Source organism: Schistocerca cancellata, chromosome 2 (assembly GCF_023864275.1).
Source record: "Schistocerca cancellata isolate TAMUIC-IGC-003103 chromosome 2, iqSchCanc2.1, whole genome shotgun sequence".
NCBI classification, from domain to species: Eukaryota; Metazoa; Arthropoda; class Insecta; order Orthoptera; family Acrididae; genus Schistocerca; species Schistocerca cancellata.
In genome coordinates, this window is record NC_064627.1 from 891,022,538 (window position 1) to 891,044,315 (window position 21,778).

Below are 21,778 nucleotides of genomic sequence, written 5' to 3' on the forward strand. Positions count from 1 at the left end.
CAAACGAAATAATCACAATTACATCCTTACATTTAAAAACCACAGTAGAATGTTACATAATCACAATTAGTAATGCCCATATGAACAAAAGAAAAAGAATAGAAATCTAAAGAAAATCACGAACAAAAAAATTTATATGCGTAATTAGCAATGCCTTCACACCGTAAGCATGCAGAAGTGCCAGAACACGACATGGCATGGACTCGACTAATGTCTGAAGTAGTACTGGAGGGAAGTGACACCATGAACCCCACAAGGCAGTCCATACATCCGTAAGAGTACGAGGGGGTGGAGATCTCTTCTGAACAGCACGTTGCAAGGTATCACAGATATGCTCAATAATGTTCATATCTGGGGAGTTTGATGGCCAGCGGAAGTGTGTTAAACTCAAAAGAGTGTTCCCCCCGTCGTAAAGCACAATGGACGTGAATGGATGCAGGTGATCAGATAGGAGGCTTACGTGCATGTCACCTGTCAGAGTGATATCTATACCTATGAAGGTCCCATATCATTCCAACTACACACGCCCCCCGCCATTACAGAGCCTCCACCAGCTCGAACAGACCTGACACGCAATTTGAAACCACTCGTCCGACCGGACAACATGTTTCCAGTCAGCATCAGTCTAACGTCGGTGTTGACGAACCCAGGCTTCTGTCACGGATTCTCTTCAGTCGTCGTTGGTCCCCTTCTTGCAGAATCTTTTTCCGGCCGCAGCAATATCGGAAATTTGATGTTTTACCGGATTCCTGATATTCACGGTACACTCGTGAAATGGTCGTACGGAAAAATTCCTACTTCATAGCTACCTCGGAGATGCTGTGTCCTATCGCTCGTGCGCCGACTATAACTCCACGTTCAAACTCACTTAAATCTTGATAGCAACAGACACTTATTGACTTATATAGACGTTGCCATCCGCAGTACTGTATTCTGTCTGTTTATATATCTCTGCATTTGAATACGCATGTCTATACCAGTTTCTTTGGGGCTTCATTGTAAATACTTGATTGGGATTCGAGCCCAGTGTGTAATATGGCGTGTCGCCGGCGCTGGCTTGGATAAAAATATTCTGCTAGTGAAAGACAGCTGGACCTTTGGGACCTAATTTATTGATACATTCCTTGTTCTTGATCATTTGTTTAATAGTGTTTTCTCAACTGGAAAGTTGACGGCTAGGTTAATCGTAAAGTGGATTACCTTTTCTCAATGTAATCGGTTGAGCATCATTTCCTAAATTTTTCTTGTACCTATTTTATAATTCCCGACTTTTTCTATAACGTGATTGTTTCGCTCAAGTTAATAATTCGTGACCATATGTGTTAACTGCAGTCAGTAGAGCTTCATTCTTTGAATTGCACTTGCACGTGTTTTTATTATTGCCTACTCTTCTTACAGTATTTTACAACTGTCTGACCAGAGCGATGATCAAACCACGTTTTGCGTTGGTTTGAAACAGAGAAAATGGAGAGCTTAGAGTTAACTGATTTTGTGTTGTACAAGTTCAAATTGTAAAATTCTCCCGACCTTGTGGCCGAGCGGTTCTAGGCGCTTCAGTCCGGAACCGCTACGGTCGCAGGTTCGAATCCTGCCTCGGGCATGGATGTGTGTGATGTCCTTACGTTAGTTAGGTTTAAGTAGTTCTAAGTTCTAGGGGACTGATGACCTCAGATGTTAAATCCCATAATGCTCAGAGCCATTTGAACCATTTGTAAAATTCTGTTGGTGGCTGAGGACAGTCTACTGAACAACGTTACATCAGTATTTACTTCTTTCGCACACTAATAATTGTAGCTATTAGGTTGGCTAGTGCCTCCAAGTATATTTGACACCAGCAAGCCATTATTGTTCATTTTCCCTTTGACAGCACCCTAAGGTACTGAACTGTGGATGTGTAGCCGCAAAACAGAAAGTCTATAGCTACATGTGCAGCCCGCTTTGTAGCTTAATTACAAGTGCACAGAAAAGGTAAGGTACTAAATTATGTTATGTACTTGCGGAAAGGCTATAGGAGGCAGAGTAAAATTAACCAACACTCTGAAGCGGTGTTTTCAACCTCTGCTACACTGAAGTGGGTACATACGCAGTGTGTCCTAGTTCTATTAGGACTTTGGCTTTGAAAGATATATGTCATCGATCACGTTCACAATACCACTATATTTATTCACAATTGTCTCCCCCGAATCAATGATCACCTACAATCGCTTTAAAAATGTTTAGGAACAGTCACTGTAGTCCTACTTTGGAACTGCATTTAGTACTGCAGCACAATATCCTTAGATGACTTAACTGCGTGGTAACGATGGATGTCCTTTCATCGCCAACTTCTATTTGGGGAGCTAGCAGAAGTTGACTGGGGCCAATTCCAATTAATATGATGGGTGATCTTCAGGCTGTGGGCTGGGGTATTGTCGTAGAGAGCGATCAAAAACCTGCATCTATGGATGTCCTTTATGGATGTCCTTTCATCGCCAACTTCTATTTAGGGAGCTAGCAGAAGTTGACTGGGGCCAATTCCAATGAATATGGTGGGTGATCTTCACGCTGTGGGCTGGGGTGTTATCGTAGAGAGCGATCAATAACCTGCATCTATGTACCTGGGTTATATTCGACGAATTCTCGCCCACAAACAGAAAATTTGATATTACCTCGCTGTTCCACCGCCATTTTCTGACGAGTGTAAGACGCACACTGTTAAATTCGCGACCTGGATGTCTGCTGCAGCGATGCTAGCGATTTGACCTACACGGCTCTTGTTGAAATTTCTCAGATCGTAACGCAACTCGCCACGAGATAGCATTGCAGTCTGGAATTTCATACAAGCGGCCCCAATGGAACTCGGTCATACGGTGTATTAACTTATCAATGATCGCAGTATATGAATCACCGAAAACTCCCACCGCATATATGGCGGAAATGAAAAGTGCTATTGATGTTCGGTTTTCACAGAATGGATTGGCAGTCAGGAGCTCGTACTGGATTGTAATAACACTTAGAAAGTGTATTTCTTGAGCAAACATACACTTTTTTAAATGGAACAATGCCTATTGAAATTAAATATCTAAAAGTAGGGTAAACTGTAAATTGGAATGTCAGTGGTGTTCGTTGCATGATTCTAGTGAGAATCGTTTACGAGGTATCGTATTTTCAAAATTTTCCACAACGATACTTGTTTGTGCCATTCAGTCGGCGTAGTTGTTGCGTACGATGTCATTATGTTTCCTCACAGTGCGCCTGTGTGTTCCCCAAGTGCACTGCGACTTGCTAGTCAGCTAATGTGTGGCAGTCTAGGCAGTAGGTCGTGAATGGACGACGGGCTTTATCAATATAGAAAAAGCCGACATGCTCATTGTGTGTGGAGAGTGTAGACTCCAGTTCGTTCTTATTTAGTGTATGCAGAAAGATATCCCAATACTGGCCAACCACCTCGGCAATTATTCATTAACCACGTCAACCAGTTATGTGAAAGTGGTGTGTAACACCGAGACGACGTATCAGAAGGAAACAAGTGTCTACAGAGAGAAATTAATGTTCTTGCTCCTGTTGCAGTTGATCCGCACATTAGCTCCCGCGCAATCGCACGAGGAAATGGTATGAGTGAGGCAAGGGTCCTACGCATCCTCCATCGACATAGGTTCTATTCCTTTCACATCTCCATCCGTCAAGAGCTGCATGGAAACGATTGCGAGAATCGTGTTCGCCTTTCTACATGGGCATTAAGACAGGATACTCCAGATATATCATGTATCTTGGTTAGTGATGGAGCCACATTTACCAATCACGAACAGGTAAACTACCGAAACATACATTATTGGTCTGTTGGGGGTCTAGTGGCTAGCGTTGGCGCCCCTGGATCATGGGGTCCCGGGTTCGATTCCCGACGAGGTTGGAGATTTTCTCTGCCCGGGGACTGGGTGTCTGTGTTGCCCTTATTATTTCATAATCATCATCATTCGTGATAGCGGCTACGTAAAAAATTGCAATGTGAAAAAATTAGGACTTTGTACGGGCGCTGATGACTGCGCATTTGAGCGCCCCTCGAACCGAACACCATTATCTGTTGACTATCCCCGTTGACTTAGTCAAGTAGAACGTCGGAGTCCGTGGAGTGTAAACGTGCGGTGTGGGTAGTGAACCATCAGCTCACAGCCCCGTTTTTCATAGACGGGACACTCAACTTGCACAAATATCGCAGCCGCCTAAAAGACCATCTTCCACGGATTTTATACGACGTTCCTCTGCCTACTAGGAGGAAACTGTGTTACTAACATGGTGGTTGTGCCTCCCATAGTGCATCCCATAGCTACACGCAGAGTACCTGTACCTTGGCTGGCCCGTTCCCCGGATTTGACACTTGTAGACATTTTTCTCCGGGAAAAGTTGAAACACGCTGTCTACAAGGACATAGCAACTATACCCGATGATACGCAATGCAGCATGCTCGGTTAAAAAATGTTCAAATGTGTATGAAATCTTATGGGACTTAACTACTAAGATCATCAGTCCCTAAGCTTACACAGTACGTAACCTAAATTATCCTAAGGACATACACACACACCCATGCCCGAGGGAGGACTGGAACCTCCGCCGGGACCAGCCGTACAGTCCATGACTGAAGCGCCTCAGACAGCTCGGCTAATCCCGCGTGGCGCCTGCTCGATCACCTCCGCTGAAATGCTAGCACGTGTGCAACAGTGGTTCTGTGTCAGACTGGAAGCGTGTATCGCCGCTGCAGGTGGGCATTTTGAACACAAACTGTGATGATCAAATGTCCCGTCACTGGTCAGACTCCACATAACTAGTGTATGCACTTGTGTTGTTCCTTACTGTGCCACAACAGTTACTGTACAAGTTTTATCGAAAAGAACAGCTCTTAAACGACACGCACTAGAATCCCGCAACAAACACCATTGGTATTCTAATTTACAGTGCTTTTAATTTGTAAATGTCTATAGGCATTGTTCCATTAAGAAGAGTATTTTTGCACAAAAATATAACTTCTAATTATTAGTACAGTCTGTTGATATGCTAATAATGCGAGCCCTTGACTACCAATTCATTCTGTGAAAACCACACATCAACAGCAATTTCCCGTTTCGCAATATCTGCGGTGCAAGTTTTAGGTGATTCCCCATATATATATATATATATAAAACTGAAGCGCCAAAGAAACTGGTATAGGCATGCATATTCACCAGAGAAATGTAAACAGGCAGAATATCGCGTTGTCGCGTTGCGTTCGGTAACGCCTATATAATACAAAAGTGTCTGGTGCAGTTGTTACATCGGTTACTTCTGCTACAATGGCACGTTATCGAGATTTAACTGGGTTTGAACGTGGTGTTATAGTCAGCGCACGAGCGAAGGGACACTGCGTCTCCGAGATAGCGATCAAGTGGGGATTTTCCCATACGACATATCATAAGTGTACCGTGAATATCAGGAATCTGGTAACGCATCAAATCTCCGACGTCGCTGCGGCCGAAAAAAGATCCTGCAAGAAGGGGACCAACGACGACTGAAGAGAATCGTTCAACGTAAGAGAAGTGCAACCCTTCCGCAAATTGCTGCAAATTTCAGTGTTGGGCCATCAACAAGGGACAGCGAACGAACCATTTAATGAAACATCATCGATATGGGCTTTCGGAGCCGAAAGCCCACTCGTCTATCCTTGAAGATTGCATGACACAAAGCTTTACGCCTTGCCTGGGCACGTCTAGACGGACATGGGACTGTTGATAACTAGAAAGATGTTGCCTGGTCGGACAAATCTTGTTTCAATTTGTATCAAGTGGATGGATATGTACGGGTAAGGAAGCAACCTCATAAATCCATGGACCCTGAATATCAGGAGAGGACTGTTCAAGCTGATGTAGGCTCTATAATGGCGTGGGCATGTTCGGTTGGAGTGATGTGGGACCCCTGATACCTTATACGTCTCCGACAGGTGACACGTACGTAAGGATCCTGTCCGCTCACCTGCATCCATTCATGTCCATTGTGCATTCCGACGGACTTGGGCAATTCCGGCAGGACAATGCGACACCCCACAACTCCCGAACTGCTATACAGAGTGTCTCCAGGAACACTCTTCTGAGTGTAACACACTTCCGCGACACCAAACTCCCCAGACATTAACATTATTGAGCACATCTGTAATGCCTTGCAACGTGCTGTTCAGAAAAGATCTCCACCCCTCGTAGGCTTACGGATTTGTGGACAGCCCTTCAGGATTCATGGTGTCAGATCCCTCCAGCAGTTCTTCAGACGTTAGTCGAGTCTATGCCACCTCGTGGTGTGATACTTCTGCGTGCTGATGGGAGCCCTACCCGATTTTAGACAGGTGTACAAGTTTCTTCGGCCCTTCAGCGTGTGCGTTTGAAAACATTGCTGGAAAATAAAGCGATCTGATAGATAATTAAAATATTAATCAATCATAATCGCAGGTATTTATTAAAAATGACGTGTGACTATTAATTTTTAATAAATCCTTGCGATCTAGACTGACTAGCTGTATTGCTCTGTTTTTATGAATAATTTTCTTTTTATGGTAGGGATATTACATTTCAAAAATTACCCAGCACCTCACTGCTTCCAACTCCCTGCGAGCTATAGTGTTTCAATTGTTCTCATCTCACAAAAAGACCACGAACCATGAAGCTAAAATTACAGAGATTCTTTCTCAAAGGGCAGCTTACCAGCAATCGTTCTTCCCACGAATCATTCGCGACTAGATCTGGGTAAAGGGAAGTTGCAGTGGTACACAAGGCACCTCCGTCAAACACCGTACAGTGCCTTTCGGGGTATAGGAGTAAACGCAAATGTGGATATACTACAGAGTAAAGCATTTCTTCTGATAAATAAACGTCTTGTTTTCTTACAAGCCGCTTCTTGAGGAAACACTCCACCAGCTCTCAGTGAGCACCGACAGCTTTCACTAACGTAATGAAATTTTCCGATCTGACAATGGCATGTCGGACTTTGGCATCTGACCCTGAAGTTTGAAGCGTTTAACGGCCGACGTAATGGACGTGTTAGCAGCGCAGAAAGGCAGCGCGCCTCGGGCCGGGCTGCAGGGTCACGCGGTAGTTAGCGGCGGCAGCAGCGATATTGCGGGCGAAGTTGCAGATTGGATTACGTGCGGCGGCTCAACTTTGCACTCCGCCGACTCGCGCGGCAGGTGGAGCCAACAGCCGGCCAGAGGTCGCTTCGCTCGCCGCCACTCCCTCACCCAGTCTGGAATGCACTGTGCGGCGCAGGATAATGCCGAGTCTCAAGCGCACGGACGCACTCCCGAGAGAATAAACGCTCAGCCCGTGCTCCATCACACCCTCCCTTTCTGCCCCTTCCCAAGCCGGTGAGAAGAACAGAGAGTCTCCGTAGCGACACATGGACCGTGCGTGTGCGGGTGCTACCACATTGAACCCTTCAGCTACCCTACACTCCGCTCAAAACACACCAACTACCAATCGAAACTCTCATTGATAAAGGTAATGGTGTCATCAACCCGAAAGTAAGTTTGAACGCCACAGTGCCTTCCCAGGCGTCGTATGCCCTTTCGTTTAGCTGATAACTCAACTGACTTTCACAGCCAGTCGTTGGAGGGCCTACAGTATAACGTGCTGTCGCGTCCCAAAAGTCGATGTTGCTTGGGATTGGGTGATGTGGTTCAGGAAGAAGGGAAATAGTCAGTTGTAAGTGAGAGACGGTGTCAACCTAACTATACCGTTAAAATTCGCTTACTACAGGGGCGAATCATAAACTCTTCGCTGTAAATGCGGAGTCAACATATCATTAACAGCGTTGGACCTTTCTTGGTTCACGCCGGCCTTATCTGCCGGTAGCTCCGACGCACGGCGCTGCTATCAATTGTAAAAGATGGTAGTTCTGCTTCACACGTTCATGGCGCTAGAGCAACGAAATGTGATCCGTTTTTTATGGAGCAAGGGACGAACGCCCATCGATATCTACAGGGAAATCCAGCCCTGATATGGGGAACACTATCTCGCTTTGTCACCTGTGAGGTGGTGTGGTGTTGTGATTTCGGCAAGGCCGTGAAATCTTGCATGGCAGTGAACGACCGAACAGGCAGCGGTCGGCGCTGACTGACGACAACATTTAACTCGTGGATGCAATGCTGAAAGCAGATCAGCGTGTGCACATCACGACCATTTCCCGGGAGCTTGGCGTATCGTATGAGAGTGCACATCGTTCACGGGTCCTAAAGGGTAATGGAAGGTTTCATGATGCTGAGTGCCTTAGCAGTTGGATTACGTGATGAAAGGCAAGCAAATGATGTGTTCACTGAATCATTTGGAACGGTACTCCAAGGAGAGTGAATGTTTCCTGGACCGCATTGTTACTGGCGATGAAACGTGGATACAGAACTTCACGCTGAAATCCAAGCAGCAGAGCATGATGCGGAAACATTCGGGTTCTCCTGTGACAAAAAAATTTCATTCAGCGCCTTCTGTTAGGAAAATTATGTCAACGCCCTTCTGGCACAGCCTTGGACTGCTCCTACTGGATTTCATGCCACAAGGTGCAACCATCAATGCCGATAGTTATTGTTCCACTGTAACGCCGGAAATGCATATCCTCCTATTTCCATCTATTGTACTATTTTTTTCCTTGTTTTGTTACCTCAAGATATGACATTTCTGTCTCTTTATATATTGTAATTGTTTTACTGTTTGTATATATATATTTATGCACTTATGTCGATGTATAATTGGTTGTTTTGTAAATATTATTTGTATTTTTACGCTGGGTCTTGCCTAGGGAAAACTGCTATCGAACGATTACATCGATAGGTCGTGTGAAGAATCAATGTGTGTAGGATCTTTGGTAGTGTTAACTCTGCCGCTTGGAGCGCGGGAGAGAGAGAGCCTGGCTGGAGTAGCGAGTGGAGCAGGTGTGTTGTGTGAAGCTCCCGCGAGTTGCCGCGCTTTCGGGGTTTGGCAGCATGTAATTGCGCTCGACTTGCGATGATAGTTTCTGACATGGTGTTGCGGACGAGAAGCATTAGCTGGCGCACATCAAGAGCCCGTTTCGTCTGGTAACCGTGTCGAGAAGAAGGCGCGTCAACATCCAGCTTCTGCAACAGCGACGGCCGACAATGAGTGACTGTCGCCACCTCCTCGATCGACGGCTTCAAACCTTCAATCAACCAACAAGGAAGACAGGAAGCACGTAAAGTGTTAGAACTGTATGGCAGACCTCAGCTTTTAAAATTGTTCCATTTGCCTCGCAAAATTACAGCAACGTAGCATGAACCTTTGTTGCTCATTGTCCCAATTGCATTACCAAGCAGGGTCCCTTCCTTTTCCGGAATGAACCCGAGTGTCATTGAAATTCAAACGCCAGCATCATTAGATTTCACCGCTTTAATTTCAAATTTCAATTAAGGTATTCATAGCTGGCTACAATATTTAGATTACACTAGCACAAATTAAGAGTGCGGGTTTTGTTACCGTATTTTAGCTTACCTGTGACTGCAGCTCAGCTTGGTACGTACTACATTTTACTATTGTTAATTGTTCAGAATCATTTAATTCAAGTTCAAGGTTAAATCTCTTATTTCTAAATTGCATAGATTCAAGTAGCTTTTGAAATGATTGTTGAGGTAGTCCAAGACTAACCGTATTTTACTGAATTTCGATGTGCTTCAGAAAGAAAGCTCACTATTAACTTCAGTCACTAAATTAACTTTCGATTTTCCTGTTTCATTAATTCTTTTGCTAAATTAAGTCAGAGTGTAGCGAAATTTATTACTTCTGACAAACTTTCAGTTTTCACACTACATGTGCTAATTATATGTGTAATAACCTTTCTTTTTCAGTTACTATAGTAATTGTCCTTAGGACTGGCGACCGTAATTTCCCCCAAATCTCAAATATCTAATTAACGCTAGTTAATTGTTAACGTAACGGCCGCACATTTACTTTCTTTATTAACTTTACCCCTTTTCAAAATTAATTTCCACCAATTTCATTAGCATTTTTCCTTTCATTTAGATGTAACCCTTTCCTCCCTCTTTACCGAGGGGGGGGGGAGGGAGGAGGAGATTAGTGTTTAACGTCCCGTCGACAACGAGGTCATTAGAGACGGAGTGCAAGCTCGGGTGAGGGAAGGATGGGGAAGGAAATCGGCCGTGCCCTTTCAAAGGAACCATCCCGGCATTTGCCTGAAGCGATTTAGGGAAATCACGGAAAACCTAAATCAGGATGGCCGGAGACGGGATTGAACCGTCGTCCTCCCGAATACGAGTCCAGTGCGCTAACCACTGCGCCACCTCGCTCCTGTTCACCGACAGATTAACTTCGGTGACGATTGCTTTCCCAAAATTCCCATTAAGTACACGCGGTTTCATTTTTCCCGGTCATTAAGGTCGATAAGTGAGGGGGAGGTTACACCACACTGTCACGTCTGAGGGCTACCATCAGGCGAAGGCGCCGAGATATTCTTGATGTGGACAACGCGATTCTGTCCACGACAATGCGAGACCACATGTGGCAATCAGAACTGCGGAAAAGCTCCGGGCCCTGGGTATTCTCGACCACCCATCACACAATCCAGACCTCGCCCTTAATGATTTCTACTTTCCGGACCGCTGAATAAGTTCTTGGCAGGACATCGATTCACAAGTGACGATGAAGCCAAGACAGTAGACCGACAGTGGTTCTTTAGTCAGCCGGACGACTTCCACTGCAAGGGTATTTCAAATTTAGTGTTGTGATGGGAGAAACGTGGGAACCGATGTGGGGAGAAATGAAAAATTGTATAAGATAAGTAGAATAGGGTGTATATTTGTGATTACCAGTATGTACCTTATTTTGGCTATAAAAAAAATAGGAGTAAAGAGTTCTTGATCAGCCCTCGGACAAAAGGGTAAGTTCCAAAATGACAAGCACTATGAGTGTTTTACAATTTGTGCCTTTATTCCCAAAATAGTATCACCTTCTGTCATACTTGGTCCAAAGGAACAGAACCCACGGAAAGACCAGGTCTTTACACAGAAACGGTCACTAAGTAGCACCGTTCCATCTAGTTAAAATTAAAGTGTCAACACTAACTGAGCCTGCACTCACGGCAGGTAGCTAAATGACTAGGATTCATTAAGCTTCTCTGAAACTACAGCAGCTAATTCTGCTCAGTCCTGCCTGGCTACTCTCTTCGGCTGCCCCTGCTGAAACTACCACCAACCTCCTATTCTGGTTGCAGTAGACCTCTCAGAGCGTCCTGCTTCCGAGTTTTATTCAGTTTAACCTTCGCCCATGCCAGCCCCGGGCATGGTGTGTGGGCCTTCACCATCTTCAAAGGCTGTGTGTAAGGAGGAAAAGCGTCTGTGGTTAAATCAAGTCTTAGGCCTGATGTAGGCTATTGATGACATATTAGTGTCCATTCCAAGGACTCTCTCCCTTTACCCCTCTCTTACCCTCGCTCCTTGTCTGCCATTATATCACTCTTGTTTTTACTGCTTACGATGTTATCGCTACACGCGGCAGTCGCCACCCTGGCGCCTCTGCTCGGTATTTTCCCAGACGCTTTTAGGAGCCTCTGACATTTTATGTAGCCTATCGCCAAGGTCTGCCTGTTGTCAGGCCTAAGCAACCAGCATCCCTTCTCTCATAACTTTCCCTCTGTAATGTTTCGAACCCGCAATACTTAGTCGTTTCCTGTCGGCACTGCAGTGGACACTGAACCAGGCGACACCTCACCATTTTTCACATTACTCAGCAAGTGGTAAATGGCAGATAAAAATTCCGTGTCTGGCAGGCAATCGAATAGCGTAACTTAATAGCGAATTCTACCCACTCTACACGAGCATATTCAAAACATAGGGGCCGAAAACTAACATAAATAATATTAATAAAAATAGCTAACATGATATCTGGCCATATTTGTAATTCACTAGGGCTGCCTGACTAAGAGTAGTAATTTGAAAAGCCCTATACTCGGAAATGGATTATCGTCTTTCGAGGGCATTCTGTATATAATTTTGTCACTTCAGTACTTCTGACTGATCTACTCAATGAGTTTACTTGCCAAAGCCTTCTCCCCACTCCTTTCAATTGCTATACAGATTCTCCATATTGTCAACATGCAGGGTAGTAAATAAAATTCCATAATTCCATAACCAAAAAAAAAAGTTTTCTATCTGGTTATAAGTTCTCCACTAGGAATCTCACATCGTGAGGCGTTAGTATTTTTTTATACACAAATGGGGGTGATATTCAATATCAACAAACGTCGAAAAACTGGAAAAGAAGAGAATCGAGTCAGTTTAGATGTGGTGTTACATAGTAATGCCGAAAATTATGTAGACTGCTAAGAACACGAGAGGCATTTTTTACGTTGCGACTGATAATGGAAGTAAGATTCAAGAAAAACCAAAGCACGTTCATAGGGTTTGTCGACCTTGAAAAAGCGTTAGACAACATCAAATGCTGACAGATAAGAAGTTCTGACAAAAATAGGGGTAAGCTATAGGGGAAGGAGAGAAGTTTACAATATGTACAAGAAAAAAATGGTTCAAATGGCTTTGAGCACTATGGGACTTAACTTCTAAGGTCATCAGTCCCCTAGAACTTAGAACTACTTAAACCTAACTAACCTAAGGACAACACACACATCCATGCCCGAGGGAGGATTCGAACCTGCGACCGTAGCGGTCGCGCGGTTCCAGACTGCAGCGCCTAGAACCGCTCGGCCACCCCGGCCGGTATATGTACAAGAGCCAAGAAGGAACAATAAGAGTTGAAGACAAAGAACGAAGTACTCTGATTAAAATGTGTTTGAGACATGGGTTTAGTCTTTCACCTCTACTGTTTAATCTATACATCGAAATAAAAGAAAGATTCAAGAATGGAATTAAGATTCAGGATGAAAGGTTGTGAATAATAATTCGATGTGTAATGTTGCTATCCACATTAAAAGTGAAGAAGAATTATAGGATTTCTTGAGTGAAATGAACAGTCTAATCAGTACAGAATATGGCTTGAGAGTAAATCGAGAGTGACGAAAGTAATGGAAGTAGCAGAAATGAGAACAGCGAGAAACTTAACATCAGAGTTGGGGATCACGAGGTAGATGAAGTTAAGGGAATCTGCTGTCTCAGCAGCAAAATAATCCGTGATTGAAGGAACAAGGAGGACATAAAAAGCACACTACCGCAGGCGAAACGAGCATTCCTGGCCAAGTGAAGTCTACTACTCTCAAACATAGGCCTTAATTAGAGGAAGACATTTCTAAGAATGTGCGCATGGAGCACATCATTGTAGACTCAGGTGACAAAAGTCATGCTATACTTCATAATATCGTGTCGGACCTCCTTTGGCCTGCCTAGTGCATCATCTTGAAGGGGCATAGACTCAACAGATCAGAAGTTCCCCGCGGAAATATTGAGTCATCCTGCCTCTATAGGCACATATAACGGTGAAAGTGTTGCCGGTGCAGGAGTTTGTGCAAGAAATGACCTCTCGTTTATGTCCCATACATGTTCGACGGGATTCACATCGGCTGATCTGGGTGGGCAAACCATTGTCTCGAATTGTCCAGAATGTTCTATAAACCAAACGCGAACAACTGTGGCCCAGTGACACGATATCGTTTTTGGGAACATGAAGTCCTTAAATGGCTGGAAATGGTCTCCATGTAGACAAATACACTCCTGGAAATGGAAAAAAGAACACATTGACACCGGTGTGTCAGACCCACCATACTTGCTCCGGACACTGCGAGAGGGCTGTACAAGCAATGATCACACGCACGGCACAGCGGACACACCAGGAACCGCGGTGTTGGCCGTCGAATGGCGCTAGCTGCGCAGCATTTGTGCACCGCCGCCGTCAGTGTCAGCCAGTTTGCCGTGGCATACGGAGCTCCATCGCAGTCTTTAACACTGGTAGCATGCCGCGACAGCGTGGACGTGAACCGTATGTGCAGTTGACGGACATTGAGCGAGGGCGTATAGTGGGCATGCGGGAGGCCGGGTGGACGTACCGCCGAATTGCTCAACACGTGGGGCGTGAGGTCTCCACAGTACATCGATGTTGTCGCCAGTGGTCGGCGGAAGGTGCACGTGCCCGTCGACTTGGGACCGGACCGCAGCGACGCACGGATGCACGCCAAGACCGTACGATCCTACGCAGTGCCGTAGGGGACCGCACCGCCACTTTCCAGCAAATTAGGGACACTGTTGCTCCTGGGGTATCGGCGAGGACCATTCGCAACCGTCTCCATGAAGCTGGGCTACGGTCCCGCACACCGTTAGGCCGTCTTCCGCTCACGCCCCAACATCGTGCAGCCCGCCTCCAGTGGTGTCGCGACAGGCGTGAATGGAGGGACGAATGGAGACGTGTCGTCTTCAGCGATGAGAGTCGCTTCTGCCTTGGTGCCAATGATGGTCGTATGCGTGTTTGGCGCCGTGCAGGTGAGCGCCACAATCAGGACTGCATACGACCGAGGCACACAGGGCCAACACCCGGCATCATGGTGTGGGGAGCGATCTCCTACACTGGCCGTTCACCACTGGTGATCGTCGAGGGGATACTGAATAGTGCACGGTACATCCAAACCGTCATCGAACCCATCGTTCTACCATTCCTAGACCGGCAAGGGAACTTGCTGTTCCAACAGGACAATGCACGTCCGCATGTATCCCGTGCCACCCAACGTGCTCTAGAAGGTGTAAGTCAACTAACGTGGCCAGCAAGATCTCCGGATCTGTCCCCCATTGACCATGTTTAGGACTGGATGAAGCGTCGTCTCACGCGGTCTGCACGTCCAGCACGAACGCTGGTCCAACTGAGGCGCCAGGTGGAAATGGCATGGCAAGCCGTTCCACAGGACTACATCCAGCATCTCTACGATCGTCTCCATGGGAGAATAGCAGCCTGCATTGCTGCGAAAGGTGGATATACACTGTACTAGTGCCGACATTGTGCATGCTCTGTTGCCTGTGTCTATGTGCCTGTGGTTCTGTCAGTGTGATCATGTGATGTACCTGACCCCAGGAATGTGTCAATAAAGTTTCCCCTTCCTGGGACAATGAATTCACGGTGTTCTTATTTCAATTTCCAGGAGTGTATAAACGTTTCCTATCAATCGGTTCAGTTTGACCAGAAGACCGAGTCTAGTCCATGTAAACACAGCCCACACCATTATGAAGCCACCGCCAGCTTGATCAGTGGCTTTTTGACGATTTGGTCCGTGGCTTCGTGGTGTCTGCGACGCACTCGAATCCTACCATTAGCTATTACCAACTAACATCGGGACTCATCTGACTAGGCAACGGTTTTCCAGTTGTTTAGGGTCCAACTGATATCGTCACGAGCCCATAAGATGCTTTGCAGGCAATGTCGAACTTTTAGCAAAGTCACTGCAGTAGTCTACTATCGCCAGATTTCGCCACACTGTCCTAATGGATGCTTTTGTTGTACGTCCCACATTGATTTCTTCGGTTATTTAAATCAGTGTTGCTTGTCCATTAGCACTGGCAACTCTACGCCATCGCCGCAAGGTCTCGCTAGTGAAATGAAGACCACTGGCCACTGAGCTGTCTATGGTGAGATATAATGCCTGAAATTAGTTAATCTCGGCACGCTCTTGAAACTATTGATCTTGGAATTTTGAATTCCATAACGATTTCCCAAATGGAATATCCAAGGGTCTGGCTCCAACTACTACTCTGCCTTCAAAGTCTGTTAGCCGGCCGGAGTGGCCGTGCGGGTCTAGGCGCTACCGTCTGGAGCCGAGCGACCGCTACGGTCGCAGGTTCGAATCCTGCCTCGGGAATGGATGTGTGTGATGTCCTTAGGTTAGTTAGGTTTAATTAGTTCTAAGTTCTAGGCGACTGATGACCTAAGAAGTTAAGTCGCATAGTGCTCCGAGCCATTTGAACCATTTTCAAAGTCTGTTAATTCCCGTTGTGTGGTCATAGTCACGTCGGGCACCTTTTCTCACGAATCACCTGAGTACAAATGACAGATTTGCCAATGTACAGCCCTTTTATACATTGTGTATGCGATATCACCGCTGTATGTATAAGTGCATATCGCTATCCCGCGACTTCCGTCATGTCAGTGTATGGTAGTGAAACGTGGACTATGGGAACACCGGAACAGAAAGAATCGAAGCACTAGAGATGTGGTGCTACAGATGTATGTTGGAAATTAGGTTGACTGATAAGGTTAGGAATGAGGAGGTGCTCCGTAGAATCGGTGAGGATAGGAGTATATAGGAAACACTGACAATAAGATGGGACAGGATGACAGGACTCTGTTAAGACATCAGTTAGTACCTTCCATGGTACTAGAGAGAGCTGTAAAAGGTAAAAACTATAGAGGGAGACAGAGATTTGATCCATAAAGTAATTGAGGACGTTCCTTGCAAATGCTGCTCTGAGGTAAATAGGTTAAAAGGTTGGCGGGCCGGATTACACCCGTCAGAAGACTGATGACAGAAAAAGGAAAGAAAAATACAGGATAATACGGCGTGTATTAGTAGGTCGTCAGGCAAACACTTTCATGGTACTAGAGGCAGTCGTAGAGAGCTAAAACTGTAGCAATGAAATATTGACTGTAATACAGTGTGTAAAGGGAGATGAAAATTAATAGTCATGGGGGTCCGGAATGCAGTTGTAGGGGAAGGAGTAGAAGAAAAGGTTATAGGAGAAAAAGGGATTGGGACAAGGAATGTCAGACGGGAGAGATTAATTGACTTCTGAAACAAACTTCAGCTAGTAATAGCGAATACTCTGTCCAGGGATCACAAGAGGAGGGGGTATACTTGGAAAAATCGGGGTGATACGGGAAGATTTCAGTTAGATTTCATCATGGTCAAACAGAGATTCCGAAATCAGGTGCTGGAGTAGTAAGTCGTACGCAGGAGCAGATATAGACACAGATCACAACATAGTAGTGATGAAGAGACATTAAGACATTAATCAGGAAGAATCAATATGCAAAGAAGTTGGATATGGGAGTACTAAGGAATGACTAGATACGCTTGAAGTTCTCTAAGGCCATAGATACAGCAATGAGGAATAACTCAGTAGGCAACACAGCTGAAGAGGAATAGACATCCCTAAAAAGGGCGATACCTGAAGTTGGGTGGGAAAACAAAGGTACTAAGGAGGTAACTGCGACGAAACCATGGGTAACAGAAGAAATACTTCAATTGATCGATGAAAGGAGGAAGTACAACAATGTCAGAAATACAAGTCGCCGAGGAATGAAATAAATTGGAAGTGCAGAGAAGCTAGGATGAAATGGCTGCATGAAAAATGTGAATAAATCGAAAAAGAAATGATTGTCGGTAGGACCGACTCAGCATACAAGAAAGTCAAAACAACCTTCGGTGACATTAAAAGCAAGGGCGATAACATTAAGAGTGCAACGAGAAATCCACAGTTAAATACAGAGGAGAGAGCCTATAGGTGGAAAGAATATATTGAAAGCCTCTATGAGGGGAAGCATTTGTCTGATGTGATACAAGAATAAACAGGAGTCGATTTAGAAGAGATACTGGACCCAGCATTAGAATCAGAATTTAAAAGAAACTTGCAGGACTTAAGATCAAATAAGGCAGAAGGGATAGATAACATTCCATCAAAATTTTTAACATCATTGGGGGAAGAGGCAAAAAAAAAACGACTATTCACGTTGGTCCATAGAATGTATGAGTCAGGCGACATACCATCTGACTTTCGGAAAAACATCATCTACACAATTCCGAAGATTGCAGGAGTTGACAAGTGCGAGAATTGTCGCACTATCAGCTTAACAGCTCATGCATCCAAGTAGCTGACAAGATTAATATACAGAAGAATGGAAAATAAAACTGAGGATGCGCTAGATGACGATCAGTTTGGCTTTAGGAAAGGTAAAGGAACGAGAGAGGCAATTCTGACGTTGCGGTTAATAATGGAACCAAGACAAGAAAAATCAAGACAAGGATTTGTCGACCTGGAAAAAGATTTCGACAATGTAAAATGGTGCAATATATTCGAAATTCTGCGAAAAAAAGTGGCAAGCTATAAGGAGAGACGGGTCATACACAATACGTACAACGGCCAAGAGGAAATAGTAAGAGTAGGCGACTAAGAACGAACTGCTCGTATTAAAAACGGTGTGAGACAAGGATGTAGTCTTTCGCCCCTACTGTTCAATCTCTACATCGAGGAAGTAATGATGAAAATAAGGAAAGGTTCAGAAGTCGAGTGATGGTGAAGAAGAATTACATGATCCAGTGAACGGAATGAACAGTCTAATGAGTACAGATTGAGAGTAAATCGAAGGAAGGCGAAGGTAATGAGAAGCAGTAGAAATGAGAACAGAGGGAAACTTAACTTCATCTACTTCGTGACGTCCAATCCGGATGTTACGCAATTCTGCTACCTGTGCAATAAATTAATCAATGACAGACGGAGCAAGGAGGACATCAAAGCAGACTAGCACTAGCAAAAAGGGCACTACTGAGCAAGAGGAGTCTACTGACATCTAATGTTGGCCCTCATTTGAGGAAGAAATTTCTGAGAATGTTCAGTCGTGCTCAAAAGTATACGAATGACCTGAATTCGCATGCAACCCACATAACGAAGCTGTCTAGTAGTTCCTCTAATCACTCCTCGGTACAGTCGTTAGATTATTGAAAATGGTTCCACAATTCACCACCAGAATACACTGCTCTGTATCGCAATAACTCAAGATGTAAAGTAGTACCAAGGTACTACAAATACCAAAGAACCCCTTATCACAGATAAGACTGCGCTTAAGGCTTTTAAGCTCACATTTATTACAATAAATGACATACCTGAAATGTTACCACTCTCATTATTACGTCAGATAGGTAATGCACGTATTAAGATCGTCGTATTCATTATTTCCTCTTCAAAGTAACATACCGTACTTATTGTTTAACACAAAACGACATTAAAAATTTAAGTTATTCACGAGCAGCTAGTTGAGGATATGTATGAACTTCAAATGACACGGCGAACCGTCTCGTTCTGCATATGGATTCAAACCCAGGACATGCAGACTAAGCAAAGACTTCGTGACTGACGGAAACTAACAGTCATTCCTGACTAGGCATACAGAGAGTGATCTACTTCGATTTTAGACAGTATCAGTTAGCAAATATCAACTTTAAATTACATAAATTAAACATTTTTAACAAACGCGAATTCCTACCCAGCATCTATTGTCCTTCTTAACGAACCACGAGAGATGTTAAATATTGCTTCTTCACAAGTAACGTACCAGAAATGCCGTGAGGTACAGCTTTGTGTTGGACAGGGATTCGAACCTAAAACTTAATCGGATTGTTATCGAAGCACAATCAACTGTGACATATCGGATTTTCTCGGCAGTAGCTAGATGTTTTAACTAAAATGACGAGACGAAACTTTAATTTTTTCCTTCCCAGGACTCCAACCTGGCACCTATCGCTGTTATATTCTAGAGAAAACGAAAGTTAAATATGGGTTTGTTACACCAGCAGGGACATGTGAGCATGTTTGAACTAGAAATAATATGATGAAGAGTTCAGTGCTGACTGAGAATCGAACCCCACACATATCGTTGTTGGTTGCACACAAAGAGATGTCAGCAACCGAATTTTTCGCCACCAGCAGCTCGAAATAACATCCTTGAACTAACAGTGTCTCGCACATAGTTCAGTGTCTCACTAGGCATCAAAAACGTCAGATATCGTTTGTGTTGACAACGAATGAAAATACATTAAAAATCTAAATTATTATCCACCAGCAGATAGATGTTCTCAAGCTAGAGCTTGATAATACATAATGAAAAATTTAGTGCCGGGACAGGATTAGAACCCATTCACGCGCAATATGTGGAGACGTTGCGGAATCTGCAGTTCTGAACAAACAACAAATTGTAGTCGAGCTGTATTGTCACGATGGGATCGAATTCCGCCTTAAGGGCGGTCTGAGTTGCTTTCCCAGTTCAGATCCAATTTCATCGACATACAGAAGCTCAAAGAAAAGATGGAATAAGTGTCCTGTGACTCTACATAGCGTTTGTTTCGTCTCTAGAAATAAATAACTAGTATAAGAAAGATTACTGCTGATAGAGTTTCAACGTGACGCGACTCCTGACTTTATTGTGGTTCAACCTAATGTCTACTTGCTGGAGATAGAATATTATGTTTAACGTGAATTTCAGACCACAATGTCATTATACTTTCTTCACTTGGCGTAGCCAGAAGAGACTATAATTTGTCTCTCCTTATCAAAAATTATCAGCAGAAGTTGGAATCGAACCCAGACCATAAGTATATGAACCTATCTTCAAGCCAATAGGCCACCAAATCCTCTTCTCTGTGACTCATCTTTCTATCATAACAACATAGCGCCAGACTGGATATGAATTCTGACACACAAGCTCCCTGTAGTGGTTTGCAGCATGTTCAGTACATTCATTTACTTGGTTGACCGAATCGCCATGAACTAGCTGCCTCGGCTACCCAGTGCATACATTCGACTCTATTTTGTAATCACCGAAATAAAATCACGTAACTGCCACCTACACAGAACAGCCATCAGTGTAGGATGCAGAAATTTAAATAGGAAGTGTTCCTTTCCATTTGAGCTACTCTATTGTGCTATCTGTCTGTTGAAAACATCGTGCAGTGCAAAAGAAAAGCTGTAACTATCTGTCTCTCAGAAGTTATCAGTGTAATGGAACTTTGAACATAATTCCCTTCAGTTCTCACCCCAAAATATTCTCATGTGGAAAAAGGGCTAACTTCTGCGACATTTTGTTCTGTTCAGATTTAATAGACGGCCAGGCAGTAGATGCATCTAGAAACTTTTGTTTTATGTATGGGGAGGGCGCATCGTGCCAAAATATGTCAGTAAGGTATTTTCTACACTAACTGTCGTGTGGTAGCGGCACTTTATTCTTCATCAAACCTTGTTTGACAGCTTTAATTCAGAGCAAGTTTCCTACATGCATGTAAGCAATAAACCGATGTGCATTGTCAAACTGTTGTAGATAACATCAGAGAATTCGCATATAGTTGATGATTAATTTCTCTCCCATGTTTACTATTGTTTTAACAACACTAAAAGAAACCTAACGAAAATTATGCACTGTATTATAAGAAATGAAATAAAACTGCCCACGATAACCTTACGACGAAACTGTTTCATTATAACTGAGAATCTGTACACAAGCGTGCCTCTATCGGCACGAATTAGTAAAATACTATTCACTTTGATTTCGATTGGGTCTGAGTTTGATTGGTATGCTGTATCATACTCATGTGGTATGCAAATGTGGCATTTCATAGATAAATTTATGTATCCCTAGAAACCCAAAATTTGCTTCTTAGCAGCGGACAGTGGAGTTACCTGTTGGGCAGCATTGTAAGTTTTTCACCATTGCACTATGAGCCGAAAGTATTTTCTTGCGATTTCCTTATCGATGTTTGATCTGACTGCTTGTATCCCTTTCACAGAAGGGATAAAAACGTTTCAGTCAGCAAAACTGGAACAGCAAACCATAACTGAGCCTCTTTCAGAGGTCAGCACGTTACCAGAGAGCTAGGGAAGATGCATGAGTTTTCCCATCCATTTACGTGGTCAATAAAAGCTAGAGCTCGTAAACCGCTATTTAAAGGACGAAATTAGTTGCGATTTTCACGTGCCACGACTTTCCTGGGCTGAAAACCGTAAATTTACAATCTTTTGTTACACTCAAGCGATAATAACTCAGATTATTCAAGGGAAATGACAAGAAAAATCAAG

At 44.2% G+C, this 21,778-nt stretch overlaps 1 non-coding gene across 1 annotated transcript; it reads right to left on the minus strand.

Annotated features, from left to right (window-relative positions):
• Positions 1-10,227: 10,227 nt before the first annotated feature.
• Positions 10,228-10,300, minus strand: Trnat-cgu (transfer RNA threonine (anticodon CGU)). The gene has a single exon. It is a non-coding gene; the product is annotated as a tRNA-Thr (tRNA).
• Positions 10,301-21,778: the final 11,478 nt, after the last annotated feature.